At 42.3% G+C, this 8,967-nt stretch overlaps 1 protein-coding gene across 3 annotated transcripts in view; it reads left to right on the top strand.

Annotated features, from left to right (window-relative positions):
- The window catches only part of LOC132874149 (plexin-A2-like), a 107,695-nt gene that overhangs the window by 94,030 nt on the left and 4,698 nt on the right, over positions 1 to 8,967 (top strand). The gene's annotated exons all lie outside the window — the stretch shown is intronic.

Here is an 8,967-nt window from a genome sequence, read left to right as displayed (position 1 = left end):
CCGAAGCTACATCTCCGGGGCCAGCACTGCAAATCAGCGTATTGAATCTTGGTGGGGCCAGTTGCGTAGACAAGGGGCTGAATACTGGATCGAGTTCTTCGGAGAGCTGAAGAACTTCTGGATGTCTCGCACAGTCACATTCTCAGTTCCAAAAAGTTCGTACGATTCTCGGGCATCCACCTAACCTCTCCACTGCATCCACATAGTAACTGCCAATCACTCGCGGGTTACTACTTGTGTGTGCGGCTTTCAGCCAGACGATCCTACGGGAAAACCCGTCTATGCATCCGTTTATGCAGATTCCGAACGGTTTTAGTTTGTCAGAAGAATCGACATGCCAAATGAAATTGGGTCCTTTGGAAAAGTACTGTCTGCGCTGAAGTGTACGACGACGGCGTAGCGCAACACTCTCTGGGTCCAGTAGTTGAAGGATAATCCGTACATCCTCTGTTTTTTCCTGAATGCCATGTTCCAGGCACTTTGCGTGCATCCAGCGGTACCCGTGGAGGCGACCTGGGCTATTTAGTTGGCTGATGATGAAATCTATAGTCGTTCCTAGGTCAGAAAAACTACGACGGCGAAGCCCATTCTCTCTCAGAACTCTCTTGAGGTGTCTCAGACTTATAATAAACAGAGGTGTCAAAAGTATTACCATTTATTACTCAAATAGAAGTATAGATACTATGGTTTAGAAATACTTTTCATGAAGTAAAAGTATCAGCTGAAGCTTTTTACTCAAGTAAAAGTAAAAAGTATACTGATTTCTAAACTACTTTAAAGTACAAAAGTAAAAGTAATGAAAGAGGAAAAAATGCTATTAAGGACAAAGGCGCAGCCTAGAAGTCCACATACAGTCCATTCTCCTGACCCGTTAAAATGTGTTTCATGGAGCACAAGTAATAATGACTTGTTGTCTGTAAGTGTTGTAATGGTGTAAAACTTCATACCTCAGAAGTAAGTTATCAATACATTTTTATTGAAAATGTATATATTAAAACACACACACACACACAAACATGTCTCGACCACATCACCCCATCCTACTGATCCACACAGATGGAAAAAACAACTAAAGTAATACGATTTATTTGAAAAGATTGCAGCATTGTAATGTCCAAAATATTGTATAACACAATATTTTTGCAGTATGCTGGCAATCATTTTGTGTCCAAAGTTGCATTGCATTCACTGTCTAAACGGCAGTAATAATACAGTATTTGAATGCTATGAATGAATACTACACTAACACTACTGTAAAATTACAGTTTTTTTCTTTTTCATATGGGACGTGCAGTAGAGGCAGCAGGTTCCAGTTAAAATGCAAGAAAAACACTTTCTCATCCCTACTAGTTACTGGCTCACCGAGAGAAGTCAACAGAATGTTTGTGTTCCAGCAATGCGAGGCTGAACACAGGCGAGGAGAGAAAGGGCAGCCGCTGGAATGCCGACACACTACAAGCTCATATAACGTTTACTAAGCTAAGACCTGTCACTTTACTCACTAACACCCACCAACATACCATAACTGCGTTTGTAAACTTAACCTGACTCAGAAAAGAGAATGCCGCATGGTTCGGGGGGGGGGGGGGGGGGGGATTCCACTCCTGACAAACGAACGAGAGCCCGCAATTTACTAACGGTGTTGAAGTCAGAGCTCTGATTGCTGTGTGCTTGGAGCGCCCTGAGTGGCAGTTTATTAGGTGGACAAAGTAATATAAGTAATATAAAGATTGGCGCAATGAAATGCAAGTAACGAGACTATTATAAACGTAACGAAGTAAAAGTAAATGCTTGAAAATGTAACGAGTAGAGATAAAAAGTAGGTTGAAAATTATTACTCCAGTAAAGTAGAAAGTACCAAAATTTCTACTTAAGTAAAGTAACGAAGTATTTGTACTTCGTTACTTGACACTTGACACTCAGATACACAGAAATCCTCGATGCACTTGCATCCCAATATGGCTTTATTATTAATAAAGCCATATTGGGATGCAAGTGCATCGAGGATTTCTGTGTATCTGAGTCCAGTATTAAAATATAATAAAATAGCGTCTAGTATTTCCGGAGCTACCATGGTGACCTACAGCCTGTGTGTACGTGTGTGTGTGTGTGTGTGTAGGCAACGAGATCAACGAAAACAAGGACATTGTGGGAATATTTTAATAAGTCGAGGGAACGACATAGGATATCATTCCCACGCCTTGGATATAAACCGAGGGAACGCGTTTTAAGACGTTCCCTCACTTTTTAATAACCCGTGCGCACGCCTTTATAACTCGAGCGCACGTATTAATATCTCGTGCTCACGCCTTAATGAAAGCGAGGGAACGATTTAATATCTCGTGCACACGCCTTAATGAAAGCGAGGGAACGATTTGTAACTCGTCCCCTCACTTTTAACTACCCGAGCGCACGCCTTAACGCAAAGCGTGCGCACGGGTTATAACTCGTGCGCGCGCATTAATATCTCGTGCACACGCCTTATAAGTCGTTCCCACGCTTTGTTATTTTTTTATTCACCATGTCCCCTCTACGGCTCCGTAATAATCTGATTCGGAAGTGGAACGTTCCATTTAGCGCTGTTGATTATTCAGCATAGTTTTCAAACAAGAGGGTTTTTGTGTTTTAATTTTGAACCCTTCACTAACTAGATAGAACTCGACGCCAGCGGCGCTGATGGGGACGCCTCCGCCCGGTAGACTACACGCCTTATTCAGTTGTGATTTGGGGACGGACATTTGACCTCACAGTAATCCTGACCTGGTGAAATTACTTGTATCAGCCTTGGAGATATTGTGTTCACAAGGTTTTCGGACAGACACTTGACCTCACAGTGACCTTGACCTTACACCTTTTGATCTCAAAATCTAATCAGTTCATGTTTGTCCCAAAGTGCACAAACGGTGAAAGTTTGGTGAAATTCCTTTCATTAGCCTTTGAGATACCGCGTTCACAAGGTTTTGGGATGGACGCACGCACGCACTCAAGCACGGATGGACGGACAACATAATGCCTCCTGCACCTTACAGTGGCAGAGGCATAAAAACGTAAACTGTACGTGCACAAACTAAATAATTTAGGACCGCAGTTCAACTGTAACGTGGCTGTGACAAACCAGACGCTCGCGAATTAAGAATAAAGTCAAGGTTTTAACAGACACAGTGAGAGAAGACAATGTGCAATAACCAGGCCAGGTCAATACCAGGAAATCCAACAAAGTAGTGAGGGATAAACAAATCGAGGTCATGAAACGGGCAATAGTCCAAGAACCGGAAATCAGGAAAACACAGGCAAGATAAACACAAGGGCCTGGCAAATCGGAGTCGAGAAACAGGCGAAGATTGAGAAACCAGGAAGCGAGAGAAACGAGCAGATAAACACAAGGGCTCGGCAAAACAGGAAGAAACCGGAAGGTAAAAAGGGTCATACACGGAACCGCAATCAGAACTATAACCGCTCAGTAGACTCACGGAAATGTGGAGGCAATACTGTGCAAAGAACAAAACAAACAGAGGGGTATAAATACAGATATAAACAAAAAGGTACAGGTGATGACAGTTAGAACTCAGGGGAGCCACTCCTAGGAAGTGGCTCCGGGTTGGCTGATGGAGTGCACGTGGTCGCGTCAGGTGTGAGTGGGATTGTGGGAAGTGGAGTCCAGAGTTTTGGGTGAGCCCGGGAGCGTGACATCAACTCACAAGTAGGAACGTGTGCTGCTACAATGAACACACTGCTTGTTGCCATGGGAACCATGACGTGAGAAGAACCATTGACACCCATGACCAACATGGCCAATCACAGCATCTCATCATGATGTAGAAATGTGAGAAGTGCAGATGGACTTTTTTTGTCTGTCTGTAGCATCACAGTAAGTCAGATGAGCCTTTTTACCTGTCTCACCTAATCCAGAAATGTCCCACGCTTTAATCCGGAAATGTCCCACGCTTTAATCTGGAAATATCCCACGCTTTAATCCGGAAATGTCCCATGCTTTAATCCGGAAATATCCCACGCTTTAATCCGGAAATGTCCCACGCTTTAATCCGGAAATGTCCCACGCTTTAATCCGGAAATATCCCACGCTTTAATCCGGAAATATCCCACGCTTTAATCCGGAAATGTCCCACGCTTTAATCCGGAAATGTCCCACATGTTAATCCAGAACCATTCCATGCTTTAATCCAGAACTGTCCCACGCTTTAATTTGTAACCTTCTCACGCATTTCTATTGCAAAAGAAAAGCCACAATTCTCAATGTGCAAAAAAATAAATAAATAAAATGCAAAGGATCAGTTCTTGAATGTAACCACCGTGACAACAGCTCAGATAGCTTGAGTTTTTTACATGATGGCCATTAAAATAATACATGAAAATTCATTCATCTTCAGTAAACACGTTTTCCTCGTCAGGGTTGTGATGGATGCAGTGTCTATCCCAGGAACACTCAACAAGAGGCAGGAATTCAACCTAGATGGGATGCTGTTCCACTGAATACACACAGACACACTCATTCAGACATAATGGGTACTTCAGTGTATCCAGTTCATTGATGTGGAAGGAACCCCATGCAGACTTAGGCTACATCCACACGACAACGGCAAGGACATTTTTTTTTAGCGGGTAAAAAAAATATCACGTCCACATGGGCAACGGATCAGTAAAATATCAGGTACATATGGCAACGCAACGCTTGCTGAAAACGATGCAATACACATGCCACACCTCTACGTGCGCTGTAAGACGGTCCCATCGGAGACACCAGAACAATAGAAGAAGTAGGACGCATGCGCATAAACCCCTTCTTCTACCCGGCGTGAAGCACTCACAGGAACAAACACACAACAACAAGAAGAAGATGGCTGCGACTACGCGAGGAAATCGTGCCTTGTGTGTACAAATTAGTTTTATTAGTGTGCATAGTTTTATATAACTTAATTTTCTTATTGTGTGTGAACATTTTGAAAAGCATTTTTATATAATTTATATCACTTTTTATACACTGTGTGCACAATTATTAGGCAAGTGAGTACTCTGACCCTACCATTATTTCTATGCATGTTTTCCAACCGCAAGCTAGATACACTTGAATGCTAATTGGATTTAAGCATTCTCAGGTGGTATTTATTTGTGTAATGAGGGAGGGTGTGACCTAAAGTCATTAATACCCTATATTAAGGTGTGCATAATTATTAGGCAGCTTCTTTATCTCAGGCAAAATGGGCCAAAAAAGAGATTTAACAGATACTGAAAAGACAAAAATTGTAAAATGCCTATCAGAGGGATGCAGCACTCTTGAAATAGCTAAGCTATAGAAATGTGAGCACAAAACAATCAAACGTTTTGTTGCAAATAGTCAACAGGGTGGGCGGCACGGTGGTGTAGTGGTTAGCGCTGTCGCCTCACAGCAAGAAGGTCCTGGGTTCGAGCCCCGGGGCCGGCGAGGGCCTTTCTGTGTGGAGTTTGCATGTTCTCCCCGTGTCCGCGTGGGTTTCCTCCGGGTGCTCCGGTTTCCCCCACAGTCCAAAGACATGCAGGTTAGGTTAACTGGTGACTCTAAATTGAGCGTAGGTGTGAATGTGAGTGTGAATGGTTGTCTGTGTCTATGTGTCAGCCCTGTGATGACCTGGCGACTTGTCCAGGGTGTACCCCGCCTTTCGCCCGTAGTCAGCTGGGATAGGCTCCAGCTTGCCTGCGACCCTGTAGAAGGATAAAGCGGCTAGAGATAATGAGATGAGATGAGATGAGTCAACAGGGTCGCAAAAAATGTGTGGAGAAGAAAAGACACAAATTAACCGCAAAAGACTTGAGAAGGATTAAACATGAAGCTACCAGGAACCCATTATCCTCCAGTGCCACAATATTCTAGAACTGCAACCGACCTGGAGTGTCCAGAAGGACAAGGTGTTCGGTGCTCAGAGACATGGCCAAGGTAAGGAAGGCTGAAACACGACCACCACTAAACAAGACTCACAAGTTGAAATGTCAAGATTGGGCCAAGAAATATCTGAAGACAGATTTTCCAAAGGTTTTATGGACGGATGAAATGAGAGTGACTCTGGATAGACCAGATGGATGGGCCCATAGCTGGATAACTAATGGACACAGGGCACTTTGACTCAGACACCAGCAAGGTGGTGGAGGGGTAATGGCATGGGCTGCTATTATTAAGGATGAGCTAGTTTGACCATTTCAGGTTGAAGATGGACTTAACATCAACTTCCAAACCTACTGCCAGTTTCTAAAAGATACATTCTTCAAGCAGTGGTATGGGAAGAAGTCTGCATCATTCAAGAAGGCCATGATTGTTATGCAGAACAATGCACCATCACATGCACCCAAGTACTCCACTGCTTGGCGAGCCCGCAAAGGCCTTAAAGATGACAAAGTAATGACATGGCCCCCTTCCTCACCTGACTTAAACCCTATTGAGTACTTGTGGCCCCTTCTTAAGCATGAGATTTACAGCGAGGGAAGACAATACACCACTCTGAATAGCATTTGGGAGGCCGTGGTTGCTCCTGCACAAAAAGTTGATCGTCAACAAATAAAAAAACTAACAGACTGGATGGAAGGCTCATGGCAGTTATTGAAAAGAAGGGTGGCTATATTGGTCACTGAATATTTTTAAAATGCTAGAAGTGTTTATTTGTTAATTCTGAGTTGTTTATTTGTTACACTGAAAATTAAAATAAACAAGTGAGATGGGAAACTTTAAGCTTTTCATTTAGTTGCATAATAATTCTGCACACTAAATGTTGCCTAATAATTCTGCACACTTGTATATTCCCCTGAGAAGGCCTAAACTCCCCTTTCCTTTGTTAATCATTCTGGTTTTAGGTTTATTAACAATTTGGATTGACTGAGAGCACTGTATTTGTTCAACGATAAAATTAATAATCAGGAATACAACTTGCCTAATAATTGTGCACACAGTGTATTGTGTGTGAACATTTTGAAAAGCAGTCTTATCCAATAAAAAAAAGAAATTCAAGAAATGGTTCAGTTACTTGTTTATTTAAAAGAAAAGCTGTATACAAAAGTGAATGCAATGCAGTGGTTCATACAAAACAGTCTGTTGAAGGTCTTCTGACCCTTTTCCCCTCTGCCTCCATTATAGTCAGGTGACTTGCTTTGTGTGGAAGGCTGTACTTTCTGTTCATCAAAGCAGGTGTAAATTGTCTGTCTGGCAGGTCAGTCAGGTTAATGTGTAAACAATTTCAAAAGATTCTTATCCAATAATAAAGATTCTTATCCATTGTTGCTGTTGTTGTTACGAATGATGCGCGCGAGAGTGCTGCTTGTTCTAGTCATGTGGTTGTGACGTCATCGTAAACAAATCCGTTCTACTCATCCAGACGACTTCGCAACAGCGCCGTTGCCAGATTTTTCCACTCTGGAACCCGTTCTCAAAAAATATCGTTTTGGGGCACCCAAAACGCCGGTGCCGTGTGGACGCCAGGCCGAAACGATAAAAAATTTTATCAGATTCACCTGAATCTGTTGCCGTGTGGACAGGGCCTTAGGAAGAAGATGGACAGCAACAGGCATTCGGTGCTGATAAAGTCTGTCCATCACACATACTCATCAAGGCCTTTAATGTAGAGCTGAAAGGGTTAATATTAATGTTAATATATCAGTTTCATTGTCCATCTCTTTCTAATGTATTAAAAGCAGAACTCAAATGTATTAAAATGCTTTCTTTACATGTTTGATTTCTGTCGTCTGGAAGGAAATGAATCTGAAATGAAGCTTGTGAGTGTCAGGAAAAGTTCAGTGCAGAGCAGGTCTTTTGTTCAATGTGAGATAAGTGTGTGTGAGTTAATGAGTATGAAAGTGTGCCGTGACCTTGCAGCATGAACGAGAAATGTCTGTAGAATGACCTCCTGTGATGAGCTGCTCAGTGTGGAGGGGGCGAGAGTTCAACCTGTCTAATCTACTGATGGAAGCAGAGGCTAATTAGGGAGTGAACTGCTCTGTGTGTGTGTGTGTGTGTGTGTGTGTGTGTGTACGACATGTCCGACTGTGTGTATCATTAACCTCTTCATCTCTGCTGTGGCACACAGCCTGAGGATGAGACATGCTGAGCTTCACACTTTCAACATAAACACAAAGTAATTTACAAACTAAATCTTTTTAACCCTTTTAGATCGAAAACTAGAGAAAAAAGTCTGCAAAGGCTTCATAGGCATACATCTCTATCTCCATCTATCTGTTTATCTCTCTCTCTCTCTCTCTCCCTTGGTTGTGTGTAAATATTTATGTAAGCCAAATTGTACAAAATTCTTCCTCAGGACTGACAAAAGTGTTGGAAAAGCTGATTTTCTCTGTATGTGTGTCAAGTCAAAGCGCGCTCCTGACAGCTCATTTGCATGTTGTGACACCCACAAAACTCCACAGTGCACAGACAGCAAGGAGCATGAAATGAACAAGAAAAGGTAAATTAGGTGTGAATTAAGAAAGCGAAGAAGAAGAAAAAGATACAACAGAAAAACTTTCTCTGTGTGATCAAGCACACCGAGGGTGTCATGCAGAAAAACTGCAACTTTAAACGTTTTAAGTGTCTCGGCTGAAGTGCTGGAAGTGTTGCGCAGTGTTAAAAGAAGATGGCATGGGACACATCTGATATTTATCAGCTTTCTTCCTCTGAAAAATCATTCAAGGGTAGTTCTTCAGTAACGGAATTACATTCACAGCAAAGTGTGGCAACTTTTTTTGTTGCAGTGCTTAAGATAATGGTAATAAATGAAAATTTCGCACTGTATGGAGTATCTTTTAACCCTAAAAAAGCAGAGAAAATTTAGCTCTGAGCGCAAAATCTTTTATGAGGAAAGAAAAGTAACGGAATTATGTCAGAAAAAAGCTGGACTTTCATTTCTGAAAATTCAGCCCAAGATTTCTCTGAAGTGACACTGCTATAACAGGGGTGATGATTTTTAAATATGGTTTGCAGTCCATTCTGCCTGGGAT

The sequence above is a fragment of the Neoarius graeffei genome, chromosome 26 (genome assembly GCF_027579695.1).
Source record: "Neoarius graeffei isolate fNeoGra1 chromosome 26, fNeoGra1.pri, whole genome shotgun sequence".
Lineage (NCBI taxonomy): Eukaryota > Metazoa > Chordata > Actinopteri > Siluriformes > Ariidae > Neoarius > Neoarius graeffei.
This window is presented reverse-complemented; position numbering and strand designations above follow the sequence as displayed.